Source organism: Rattus norvegicus, chromosome 9 (assembly GCF_036323735.1).
Source record: "Rattus norvegicus strain BN/NHsdMcwi chromosome 9, GRCr8, whole genome shotgun sequence".
Lineage (NCBI taxonomy): Eukaryota > Metazoa > Chordata > Mammalia > Rodentia > Muridae > Rattus > Rattus norvegicus.
Window position 1 is genome coordinate 102484344 of NC_086027.1, and position 14306 is coordinate 102498649.

At 36.7% G+C, this 14306-nt stretch overlaps 1 long non-coding RNA gene across 1 annotated transcript; it reads right to left on the minus strand.

Moving 5' to 3' along the window:
• Positions 1 to 2497: 2497 nt before the first annotated feature.
• On the minus strand, positions 2498 to 13271 carry LOC134480419 (uncharacterized). The gene is made up of 2 exons (XR_010054878.1): positions 13106 to 13271; positions 2498 to 2673 (listed from the first exon to the last, which is right to left on the minus strand). It is a non-coding gene; the product is annotated as an uncharacterized LOC134480419 (long non-coding RNA).
• Positions 13272 to 14306: the final 1035 nt, after the last annotated feature.

The following is a 14306-nucleotide window of genomic DNA, read 5'->3' on the forward strand; positions in this document are numbered from 1 at the left end:
TATTTTTCACAAATCGTTAAAATTTCTGAAGATGTATTTTAAGTTGTTACATGACAATAGAGAAATCACTCGTGTTCCTGAGGTATCTTATAATATTTTAACAACCGTGTGTGGTAGGTATGTAATATTTAAATACTTTTAATTCTACGTTCTCAGAAACTTAATATTTCTTTCTAGAAATAGCAGTATTTTTCCTTTATTCTTTTCCTATTAAAAAACCATTTTGAGTCATCGCTGGTAGCATGCCTCTCATCCACAACTAAATTTAATCAGCCAAACCATTTGGTTACGGTTTGAAGCAGCGTGAATAGGAGTACATACGGCACCCCCTTCTCTCTGTTACTGTTGGTGTATACAAAATATTTTATTGATTTGTGTAGTTGAGTCTGGGTCCTGCCATGTTGCTAAATGTGTTTGTTGTTTCTAGAGGTTTTATGGTAGAGCTTATGGAATCTCCAGTGTATACTAGCATTCCCTTTTCATGAAAAATGTGCCAAGGCTTTCAACTGAGAAGACAGAAGGATTTCAGTTTGTTCACTGGAGGCCAACAGGCATGTTTGAATTTTGTGTACGTTTCAGTTTCCTACTGTTAAAACTGCATTAAAGTCTCTGTGAGATGCAGCATATAAAGTACTTGATAAAAGCTACATTCACATTTTCTTTGTTTTTTTTTTTTAATGCATTAGTACTGTTCCTACAATTATTAGTTTTATTTTGAGACAGGCTCTCGCTGTGTAGCCCTGGCTGGGCTTCAATTTACATTTGTCCTGTCTTATTCTCCCAGGATGGGGATGGCAGGTGTGTGCCATCACGCTGGACCACCGTTTATTTTTAAAGAAATTCCTCTCTACCAGAGTGTTAAAAATAGCGTCACTCAAACCTTTAGAAGCACTCCGTGTAAATAAGAAGCAGGCTAATGGTGTTAGAGGCCTAGCTCAGTTAGTATTTCATTGCTGTGAACAAAAACCATGACCAAGGCAACTCTTAGAATGTAATCGGGGCTTCCTTACAGTTTCAGATGTTAGGCCATAGCATCATGGAGCAGGGAGCATAGTGGAGAGCATTGCTCTGGAGAAGTAACTGAGAACTATGATCTTGGTCTATAGGCAGGCAGAGACGGAGATGGGGAAGGGGAGGGCGGGGAGGGGAAGGGCGAGGAGGTGAGGGAGAGGGAGAGAGGGAGAGAGAGAGAGGGAGAGGGAGAGAGGGAGAGGGAGAGAGCACATGCTAGGGAGCAAGCTTGGGACAGACAATAGTCTGAAACCTCAACACCACCCCCACCCTCCCCCTCCCCCCACCCCTGTGACACACATTCCTTTTTTAACAAAACCACACCTATTAATCCTTCTAATCCTATCAAACACTTTCACTTCCTGGTGATTAACTATTCAAATATATGATTCTATGGGGCCATTTTTAGTCAAAGAACCATAAGGCCTTTATCTAACCTAAATAAACCCAGATTACCAGATCTTTCTACTTTAAGGAAGGCTTGCAGACAATTTTAGCATCTCAGTGCTTGGCTCCATGCCCTGAACTATTCTTTCCTGGTATAATTCCTCTCCCCATCTCCACAGGCAATGATTAGAGTCTACAGTGTAGCCTCTGTGATTCATTTTTTACATTCTTATTTGAAGACTTTACTAGCTTGTCATTTTTTGAGTATTTTCTGTAAATTTTGTTGTAAACGCAGTTGGAATTACTTTTTGGAGAATTTTTATTGTTTCCGACTAACGTATGTTGGATAAATTTATCAGAGGTTCCATGTCACTTGTTAGCATTTGTTAATTACTCTTTCCCATTTACCTTGAGATGTATTTCTGACTCTCTGTGTAATAAGTCAATTTCAACTGAATCCTGACTGTCTGCCAGGATTGTACTGTGAGGTTACAGATATTTAAAAAAAACCGATGTGGGCGCTAAGTCCCTTTGATACCACTCTGCCGCAAACTGGAAGGAGGGACTTTGTTATGGGCAAGTGGAGACAAAATTGAAATTATGAGGATGGAAGGACAAAGGTTCCCCTTTAAGGCATGGGAAAGAGGAAGTTCAGGGATAACCCTTCTTCTGTGATACCATTCTTGCTGTCATGGGAGGAGTGGTTTCTGTAAAATCATCACTATAGAGCAGTGTTATGTGTCTGGTCCACCTTTTTGCAAGCTCCCCTGTTTCTGTGGTGCAGGAACAGTGGTTTTCACAGACTGAGAAGGGTTAGGTACAGGTGATCCACTCTCCCTGTGCTCACCAGAATGGAGGTCAGGTTCATTTTGTTACTATGGTGGTTGGCTAAAGTAGAGCAATTATTATCTAGATATGGCAGCAAGAGTGTCACTTTCCTTGACCTTGGTCAGACTACATTTTCTCCTGAATATACATACATACATATATAGAAAATATATGTATATATGTATGACTCTCTCTATATATATATGTATATATATATATATATATATAACAAAAACAAAAATCAAACAAGCAAACAAACAAAAACCCCCTGTCAATTACATAAGCCATTTTATTCATTACCCTGTCTCTCATATAAATACCAAAACTAGCTCCCAGGAACTCAATGCCATGTCATTCCTTGGTTTCTAAGCCTCTTGGCTGGTCCATGTTCTTTTCTGTGGAATCTTTTGTTTGCTTGATAGACAACGGGCAGGCCTTTAGCAGTACCTAGCAGAGAAAATAAGTCTACATCATTTTCCATAACTGGAAGCCTTAGCTAGTTTTCAAATATTAAACACAAAGCACATGGACTCAGTAACATACTGTTACAAAGCTGCCATAAGAATGCATGATACAGAAAGACGGTAATAAAATGATGAGAAAATAAAACCTGGCAAACAATAACCACATTTTAAAAACAACTGTATATCAGTATCAAGAGGAACAGACTTCAAGGCAAGTCACTTTACCAGCACCTAAATTTTATATAGCTTGGAATATATAATAAATTTAAATACTTATTTTCTAAAATGTTCAGTGTAAGCAATAGGTAAATCAAGTCCACCATATATATATATAATTTCCTTTATATTATAAGATCAATATGAACTAATAATGTAGAGTAAAAAATTGAATAGAACATTAATATCAAGTTAATGACATAACTCATTTTTATACTGTTTATGAAACATGGATTATTTTTGAGCACACATGGAGTACTTGTAAACTAACAATTTTTAAAGCCACAAATTAACTTTAATAAAGCCTACATGGTTAACATTCTTCAATCAAAATGTAATTGCATGACCTATTGCTTTTTGAGAAATATACTAAACAGCATTAGTCAAATTTTTAGTCAATTTTATACTCTCTTCTGTCACGTTTGTAAATGGCATGAAGGAAAATCTTTTTGCTCTGTTTCAAATATTAATTTTTAAACAGCTACACCCATCCTATTGACCTTTTAGAGGATTATGAGTGTATCTTAATACTTGAACCATGATCTGGAATGTTGGAGGCTGAGCTTTCCCTGAGACCATGTTGTGTGGTAAAGGAATACAGATCCTTCTAAAACCAGACACAGGCTTAGTTAGCAGAGGTAGTAATGGCCCAGAGCCAGAGAGCCTTGGGTGAGCTGAGACTTCAGATCTGGAGAAACCATTTTTCTCCTGCTCACAGGACTATGGTTCTCAACCCAAGGCTTTTGTGTTCTCTGTCTGTGATGTTTTTGAGATACCCTGTGTTTCTCTTGTGCAATATTATTTGATCTACTCCCATATCTTGTGTAAAACATCTGGAATCTAAACTTACCTTTCTTCTTTGTGTTCTATCCTTTTTATTTTCTGACCTTTCTGTCCTCTTTCTTTGGACCCTGTCACTGATGAGCGACCTACTAGTCGAGGTTACTGGAGTGTTACATACAATAGATTGAATTAAGTGATACAAGTGTCTGGAGAAGGGCTTCCACACACCTACGGTTCTATCTCTAGACATTTGCCTGTGTATTCCTTACTCAGAGTAATATTTACCCACTATTTTTGCTTTAATAAGTATCTCGTGTCTAAAATAACTGAGGAAAAAGAGCCCTTGTATAGGATCTATCTGTGGAAGTTTTGTCCTGGTTCTTCTTCCTAGCCCCATGCTCCCAGAAATAAGAAAACAGACCCAAAATATATTTATAAATGGCTTGGCCATATAGTTAGGCTCTCCTCTGACCAGATCATAACTGAGATAACCACACTATTCTATCTACATTCTGACACATGGCTGGCTACTTGTGCTCAGGTGCCTTGTGTCTGTTTCACCACATCTCCTGGGCAAGTTTCCCCTGTGACTCCATCCCAGAACTCTTTCCCCTCCAGAATGTCCCACCTCCTATTTCCTGCTTATGCCATAGGGCATCAGATTTATTATTGACATGTGCCGCATCCACACAGACATAAGATATTCCCCCCTACATCTATCTGCTTCAGACCTCTTCTGTGTCATCATCATGTTTTATAGTTCCTATGCAATAAGACCCTAAAAAGCATAAGTGTGTATAGTGGATTGTTGTCATTTAGGTTCATAAAGCTAACACCTAAGTGGGCATGATGTGAGTAGTACCCATCTGATACCTGAGTAACTAAAGTACATCAGAGAAAGTAGACATGAAGGTGCCATCCATAATAACCAGAATATTTTAACTGAAGAAACAGAGATTAATGGGCATTAAATTAAAAATTAAAAATCTATGAAGAAGCAACATAATTATTTATTAACAGAATTCCAAGATCTATTAGCCAATTGATTCAGTGCTTTTTAAGTACAAATATTTAAAGTATTAATCACCGGAACTTAAATTATTTTTCACAAAAGATTATAATTTCTTGTAAGAAAACATTAATATTACATATTGTAGATATGAAAGGAAATAAAGAATAACAATGAAAAGTAAATAAATAAAAATCACAGCTTGTTTTAATCGCTTCTCTTTAGACATGTTAATGCACTGTGACCAAAGCAACTTATAAAAAAAAATTCAATTTAGAGACTCACAATTCTAGAGTTTTAGAGCCTATGACTCTTATGGAGGGGACCATGGTAATAAAATGCAGTCAGGAATGGAACTAGAGTAGTTGTTGAGAAGAGAGAGAAATGATTTCATCTGTCTGTCTGTCCATCCGTCCGTCCGTCCGTCCGTCCATCCATCCTTCTATCATCTATCTATGTGAGTAGAAATGCCATGGGCTTTTGAAATGTAAAAGCCCACTCCCAATGACACAACCCCTCCTACAAAGGCCACACGTCCTAATCTGTCTGACATAGGTGAACAACAACTAAAACAAGAAAAAAAAAACTTGCAAACTCATGAAAGCTGAACAACTAACTCTTGAAGGAAAAAAATGGGTTAAGCTATAAATTAAGAAAGAAATTAAAAGCTTTTTATAACGGAATGAAAACTGAAAACACAGCATATGTAAACTTAAACAACACTGTGAAAGTGGTTCTGAGAGGCATGTTCATAGCACCAAGTGCTTACGGAAAAGATTTGGAGAGATCTCATTTTAGAAACTTAAGAGCTCACTCGAACGTACTAGAACAGCAAGAAGAAATCACAGCCAAAAGAAATAGATGGGAAAAATAATGAAAGCCAAAGCTAAAATAAATAAAACAGAAGCAAACAGATAAGCAAAAAGAATGAATGAAACAAAGATTTAATTCTTTAGAAAATAAATAATATTGAGAAACCCTTACCAAAATCAAGTAAAAGATGAAATGAGAAGATCCAAATGAACAAAATTAGAGACAAAAAGGAAGACATAACAGTAGAAACTGAGGAAGTCAAGGACATACTTTAAAAACTTATAGTCCTCAAAACTGAAAAACCCAAAATAAATGGATAATTTTCTCAACATATGCAGCTACAAAAGTTAAATCAAGGCAACATAACCGATAGAAACCCAACTGATAACCCCTAATGAGATAGAAGCACACAACCATATGTAATGAGATCTGATGCCCTCTCCTGGTGTCTGACAGTAGCTACAGTGTACTCATATATAATAAATAAATCTTTAAAAAAAGAAATAGAAGCAGTAATTAAAATCTCACAACCAAAAATTAAAACCCATATCCACATGGTTTTAGTGACTACTGCCAGATGTTATGAGAAGCCGTAATACTAATACTTCTCACATTATCTCACAAAATAGGAAAAGAAGGAAATTGCCAATTTTTATGAAAGTTACAGTTCACTCACATCTAAAACACATAAAGACCCCAAAGTAAAAAAGAATTGCAGACCAATTTTATGAATGAACACAGACACCAAAATTCTCAATAAATACAGACCCAAATCCAAGAAGACATCAAGAATATCATCCAGTAGGAACAAATAGGTTTCCTCCTAGAGATGCAGGGATGGTTCACAATGCTTAATTAATACATCTAATTAACCATATAAACATACAAAAAATCGCATCATCTTATTAGTTGTGCAAGAAGATCTTTGACAAAATCCAATAATCTCTCATAGTAAAAGTCCTTGAAAGAATAGGGATACAAGGGAAATACCTTAACAGAAAAGAGGCCATAAACAGCAGGTCCATACATCAACTTAAACAGAGAGAAACTCAAAGCATTTTCACTAAAATGAAGAAGACAAGGTTGTCCATTCTCTGCATATCTGTTTAAAAAAGTTGTTGAAGTCTTGGCTAGAACAGTTAGAGAACTGAAAGAGATCAAATAGGTACAAATAGGAAAGGAGGAAGTCAAAGTATCTGTATTTGCTGATGATAGGAGTGTCTGTCTAAACATCTACCAGGAAACACTTATGTTGGACAAACTCTTTCAGTAAAGTAACAGATTATAAAATTAATACATGGGAATTGTTAACTTTCTAAGGGAAACATCCATTGTTGGTGGGAGTGTAAACTTGTATAGACACAGTGAGGTCAGTGTAGCTGTTCCTCAGAAAGTTGGAAATAGATCCACGTCAAGAGACTCTTGAGAACATGCCTAAGAGACTCTTTATCCTGCTACTGAGAGACTTTCTCAACCACCTTCTGTGGTGGATTTGGTCTATTGCTTCTGTTATGGTAATTTGGTCTGGCAAATTGCACCAGAGTCTGCATGTCCTCAAATAAGACACTGAGGGTCCCTGCCCCTAGCTGGTTTTGATTGATAAAGTCGCAGACAGCCAATGTCTGGACAGAGAGACAGAGGTAGGACTTTTAAGAGTCCTGGGCAAGGGAGAAGGAGAGGATAGCTGCTATGTTAGGGAGGAAGAAGGATACACCAGGCCTGAGAGGGGCAGAGCTGAGAGCATGGTCAGTATGTAAGAGTTGGGATTATGGCCCAGGGGCCCTGCAAGTCTGGGTACAGGGCTGCACAGATGGAATATAGATTTTATAAGTAATAACTCAGGAATAACTTCTTAACTTCTCAGTTGTAATATATATATATATGTATATATATGTATATGTGTGTATGTATGTATGTATATATGGATTACAAGCTTATGAATGTACAAGCCAGTTATATTTTGAGGAAAAATTATATATATAATATATACATATATTATATATATATATACATATATTAGTAACTTGGGCAGAGTGAACTGATAAGTCAGTGTCACAATTACCAGAAATAGAAAAGGCCAGGAAGGAAGATGTGTGCATAAAACTGCACATTTCCTGAAAAATCAACAGCGTTTCTTTTGAAAAGCCAAGCACCATCAGCTTAAAAAATATAAGTTTCTTTGAGTAGATAGTTCATGTGCACACAGTGAGGAAAGTCATTTGCCCTCGGTGTGGCAGTGTTCGTGGAGTGAGGAGTCAGATTGCTAACTCAGCTTTTCTGCAATGCTGGCTCAGAGATGGGTAGTGTCACCAACCCTGCAGTTAGTGTCTGTCCCCTGCACAGCAAGGAGACTAAATCCTAATGTAGAGGGTGGAGGGTGGATTGGTCCTTAAAGCAGTCAATGCATAACAAATTGCTCTCCCTGCATGAAAAATGAGGTCATGAAGATTTTAATGTGGCAAGAAAGAAGAAGGTGATGTCTGCTCAGGAAAGATACTTAGTGTGAACCCATCTGTGGTAATAGATTAATTGCCTTCATTAGTGAAGATGTATATCTCACACCAACTATCAATAAATGTTTCAGATTCGCTCTGGAGTGATTGCTCTGTTGGTACAGAAGATAAAACCCCATTTTAAACAAGAAAACCAAAGTATCTACTAAATATATCCCTAAAATTTTCTATAATTTGAAAGTGTTGTAATAAAGTATAATTACATATCAAGTAAAGAAGTAAGAATCAGAGGAGAGATGCTTTAATCAGCCTCATTGCATGGAATGAATCATTTTTATAACCCTCTAGAGTGGAGAGGTAGAGAGATACCAAGATAGATGAGACCGAGGAGATCTGAGTGAGGGAAACTAACCCTACTTTGCTTGAATTCATTGCTACTTCATAACCATAATTTTGCCAGTTATGAATCATAATACATATATCTTGGCTTTCTAAAGGGTGAAAAGTAGGGATAAAGGAAAATATCAGATCATTGTTGAAAGAGGCAGAGAAAACAATCGCCTCGGAGATGATTTCGGACAGAAGAAAAAACTGTGCTAAAGTGGGACTCCTCTGCTCGTGTTTAGTTGCTGGGAAGAAGCCACTCTGGGTAGGGCTAAACCACTGTGGGCTGGGAGCAGTGGACAGTGTGTGATCCCCATTTCAATCAGTTTTATGTCACTGATGTAAGGGCAGATTCATGCATAAATTCACATACCTAAACGTACATAGTGTTGATTTTTCGAATAGTCCCCAATTTAGTGAATGTTTTGGTTTTATTCTTAAAAACCAATAAAAGGAAATGAAAATTTAAATCAACGTCTCTGAATATATTCACAGGGTCTATTTTATAATATTGATTTTTCTCTAAGATATATTATTTTTTCAAAAATTGCTTTAAAAACTTGATTTTAAAATCTACTAGGACCGTTTTTTGGTTTGTTTGCTTGTTTCAGATTTCCCAGTGACTGGGTGACTAAGATGGGTAGCTTTGTAAAGCTTCTGGATAGTGAGTAGGACCCTGAGTTTGAGCTGAGCAGCTCACATGTTGGAAGGAAAGAACCAACCCTTGCAAGATGCCCTCTGACCTCCAAGTCACGGCACGTGCACCCTCCCATCCACACACACAATAAACAGCACATCAGTCATAAAAAATGCAAGTATGTTTATTTCTGTCAAAAATTCCAACAAGATCCCTTTGAGTCAAAATATGTTTACATCCCATTCTCCCCTGAAGTGTCAAACTCATCGATCTTTCTGTATTAGCTTTCTAGGTCATTTAAGTCCTTGTATATGAGTGTGTTGGCTGAAAACAACAAGATCATTAAACTAAGCATTAATATAAAGATTAAATTTATTAGTTAATAATACATTTTAGAGAACTTTAAAATAATTACAAATAATTAAAATACTTTAGTTCTTTGGCATAATTTTTATTATGCGTATAGAGAAACTGGAGCTTATAAACGCTAACATGGATTAGTCATAAACTAGTAAACAAAGAAGCTTCGACTTTCACTGTGGACCCTGATCTTTAGCTTTGTTTTACTATGTGTGCTGGGAAAACCAGCGGACAAACGAACAAAAACATAAACTGTGACCAATGCTGAGTCAGACTCTGAAGTCTCTCCTCCCCTAGCCCCGGGGAATGCTGGGAATGCTGTGGTGATTGTCTCAGTACTTGCATGGCCATTGGCTTAGTTACTTCGCTTTGAGCTGCAAGCCATCCACTTCATTTACTGTACATGGATCAGAGCTCAGTCTCTCACTCTGCGATAATCTTATATAAAGTCTCTGTCCTTTTTAATTCCATTGGATACATGTTTTGCTTCACAAAGACCAGAACAGCGTCTAACAAAAAACGCAAGCCATTGTGAGGTGTTCAGGCATTTGTTGTCAAACACTGGGATGCAGGCTAAACGCTGAGAATTGCAATAGGGGCCAGGGGACAGATGCTATAAACAGTTATGAATCCCAGAAATAAAGCTGATATTACAGTCTTCTGTGCAGCCTGCATTAGAGGATATTAATTTTTCATTAGATTGTTATGATTACTTTTATTTACTGAATAGTATGCTTAATTGGAAATAGTTTAGAAATCAATATAAAACATCATATTAGGGTCAAGAGCCCTTAGTGAGGCTATTTAATTTGAGTGTAAGCATTAACTCTAAGTTTCTGAAGAACTTTGATTTTCTTTTTTTACCATGTTGATTCTATCTATCTATCTATCTATCTATCTATCTATCTATCTATCTATCTATCTATTTTTTCCTTCTGTATATTTTGTCTATGCATCCAATATTTATTTAATGACAAATTGTATATATATACATATATATATACTTTATGTTTGCCTGAAAAGAAAAAATGCACATATAAACTATATAGTATGGGATTATAAGACAGTCAAATTTGATTTAGTTCAGAGAAGCATTAACGTGAGATATTTATAACTCCAGTAAAAGCTCAATCTTCTATAACTAATTTTTCAGTGTGTGTGTGAGTGTGTGTGTGTGTGTGTGTGTGTGTGTGTGTGTGTGTGTTTTATTTCAAATACTTTCATTATTGGTATTATGCTATGAAAGTGAAACCTTTAATTAGGTGATATCTGAAAAAAGTGTAAGGGACAAACATGTTTGAATAACTTAGTGGATTAAGTACTATAACCTTCTGTAAATCAGGTAACTTACAAACAGGAAAAACACAGCATTTTTTCTCATATCAAACTAAACTCTAACAAAGTCCTTTTAAAACTAATCCACTAAACTATCCTGAAGGTATGTAAACTTATTTAGCTCAGAACATTCACTTGATTCCCTTACATTTCCCATGTGCTATGCATGTTTGTCTTACTGTATGGGCTTGCTCATGACTTCAGTGTTAATTTCCATCCTTTTTTCTTTTGACATAGTATGACTGAAATGGACATAAAATAATTATGTTTATTTTTCAAAACTGTTTCAAACACAAGGTCAGATTATAAAAATGTATACTGTTACACATCTTTGTAACACACACTTTTTTGTTGTTTCTTTCTTTGTTGATGGTTTTTTTGTTTTGTTTTTGTTTTTGTTTCTGCATTTCCAGAAATTGTGAGGATTATTTGAGGATATCAAATTACTTTTTCATTCTAACAGGGCATGGTGGCACAAACCTTTAATTGTAGAATTTAGAAGGCAAAGACCAGGGCGTCTGTGATTTCCAGGCCAGCCAGAGTTACATGATCAGAGCTCATGTACAAAACAAAACAAAACAAAACAAAACAAACAACAAAACAAGATTGGTATAAAACTTTCTAAACACTCAGTTGCTCAGTCCTGCATGGCCTCTGTCTATTTTCTCTGTCTCTCTTACTAACTGAACTGTCTTTTGTCAGTTTATTTCTCCTTAAGATATTTTCTGAACATGAGTTAATCACATATTAAAATACTTGCATCCCTCTCCTTTGTCTTTTACTCTGCCCTGGCGTCTTTCATTAGCAAAGGTTCGTCGTTGCTGTATATTCTAATTCATTTACCTTAATATTTCGACTATCCTTTCCTTGACATTGTAGTCAAGAAAACACTGCCTGGTTCTGATGTATGTTTCTATTTATTCTCCTACATTTGCCTCCAAAGTTCAATTGTTTTGTTTATTGGCCAGTTAGAGCTTCAAGCTGTCTGTGGTTTTTATAGCTGGTGTAAGTAGAGGTGAAAATATAATCTTTTTATCTTTATGGACACACACCTGACTTGGTTTCACTTACTCTCATGTATTCTATACCTTTTCTTCCAAACATACATTATTTCCACTTTATACTCCTATTTGTTTTCTCACCAGTTTCTTTAATCCATTCATTTACATACATATTGGAGTGAAAACCAGCTTACCCCTGTTTTAAGAAATGAGTGTTTATGTGTGAGTCTTGCATAAATACTGCAGGTTTTGAATGAACCTTTGCAGAAAGGGTGCAGTTCTACATAATAATTAGACATCGTCATTAGAGTATTGCCAACACGCAAGCAGATTTACGGTTGGTAGAGCATCTTCTCCATCCTCTTCCTTGTCTCTGCCCGCTCTATGCAGCCAGGAGGTGTAAAAATGAAAGAGAAGAACCACAAGCCTTTGCGTATAACTCCCCTTACAGTTTGTCAACTAGCTGAGCTACAGAAGATCAGAAAGACTGAGAATGGCAGAGTACATCCTCCTGCAGTATTCTTGAGATCCAGTATGAAACAATTCAGTTTTTCTGTGAAACTGTGTAAAAGTAATTTAGGGGATTTTTCCATGCCCCCTTACTCCCACAAATGGTAGGGTGTTTCTATGCTCGCTCTAGCCTGTTTTAGCTCCTGAATATGAGACAGAGACCTGGCATTTTTATTAACAAGCTCTTTGCTTTATGTTGGACAGGTTCTGAGCTATTCTAGCCCTTTAAGGCTGCCTATTTCCCAGCCACACGGTCCTTTACCATTAATCTGAGTCTTGCCCTGGCTTTCTTTGCTCTATGTGTGTCCTCATGGAGACTCATGGAGAGCTCCTCCTGGGCAGCTCCTCATGGTAATCCACAACTTCTTCTCATCCCCCTCCCCCACACCAATCTCGTTCTGGGACCTCCTAACTGGGATCTGAAGTTCTTTCCTATCCTCTTCCGCCGAGCTAACTGGCTGATCATCTTTAACCAATCAGAGGTGATGGAAAACGTTTCCATAAATAGAGACTGGGAAGGCTTGATCATGCCACCCTTTGAACTACAACTAGACGTCCGGGCGTAGAAATTATCATCTGAATACCCAGTGCACAAAACCATCCCTTGACAACGTTATACAATGCCAGTTTCATTGGCGGACTTTAAACATGATGGTTGATAGATGAATCCTTGACTGTGGACTGTTCCTAGTTTTCATCTTTCTAGCTCTGTTATAAAATAGGTCACACACTTTTGACCTTATTTCATAGTTCTTTTTGGGCTCGTCGACAGATTTAATGGAGAACGTGCTTTTTTCTAATATTTCTAAAATTGGGTAAGAAACTTTATCTCCAGATTTCTTAACGCAGGAAAAACTAGAGCAAACCATTTCTTCCGAATGCACCCGAGTGAAGGAGAAACAACGCAATTCTACCGGGGGATTGATGTACTCAGTCGCAGGAGATGGTCTCAGTCTAACATATTCTGGAGGCAGAGAAGTCCCCGGTGTGTTACTTGCTGGGAACCTGCTTAAGGTTCATACACTTTCATCTTCTGGCTGTGTCCTCACGCCCTGGCAGGAGTGGAGAAGTGCTCTGGGGTCTCTGTTACCGAGGCACTAATTCAGATCACGAAGAGTCCGTTGGCCTGATGACTTAACAAAGGCCTTTTACCCAGAAAACACAGTTCTGGCTGTTAGATTTGCACCTATAAACTTAAAGCGATGGCATAAACAGTCTCCCTCAATCTCTGCAGACACAAAATACTTCTTATTTTTAATTAATTAATTAATTACATCAAATGCTGCTACCCTCCAAGTTCCCCCTCATAGAGACCCTCCCCTTCTCCTCAGAAAGGGTAAAGCCCCTCTGGGTATCTCCCCACCTTGGTGCATCAAGTCTTTGCCAGGGTAGGCACATCTTCTCTCATTGAGGCCAGACAAGGAAGCATCTGTGTCATAAATAACTGAAACTGATCAGATTTTTTATGGGTCTAATCACAACTGTGTTGATAGAAAAGAAATGGTAGCACCTGAAACACACGTGCTGTCCGTAATTTACCAGGGCAAAGTTGGTACCTAGTGAATTAATTTAGAATCCTAAACTCAACTCATGTTTCCCGGAATCAACTTTATTGATTAAAAAGAAGTGTTAAAATCACAAAATAAAAGAAAGAAAACCAATATTTTTCTGCTATCTGGATTTTATTATTAATGAAGAGTCAAAATTCTAGACGAAATGGAAGAAGGATTTTTCAAAGAAAAACTATAATAACTTTGAGATTAGATTTCTGAACTGTCAGAAATGTAATAGATAGTATTTTTTTTAAGATTTAAAGTACAATACAATTTAAAGTATAATAAAATAATGTTAAAAACATATCTCTACTTGAAGAATAACAATAGATGAATTAAATGATTAAAATACATTACTTGCTAATTTGGTTTTTCATTTATATCTTCATTAATCATTTAAAAAGCTCAATAAATATAGCTTTATGAAAATATTAAATTAGATTATGGTCATAAACTTGAAGAAATATGATTTATTGGTTTTTATGAGATAACTTGTCATTTTGTTGACAATGATTTATGTGAAAACAAATATGTTTTTGTAATAAAAACAAATAAAGTTGAG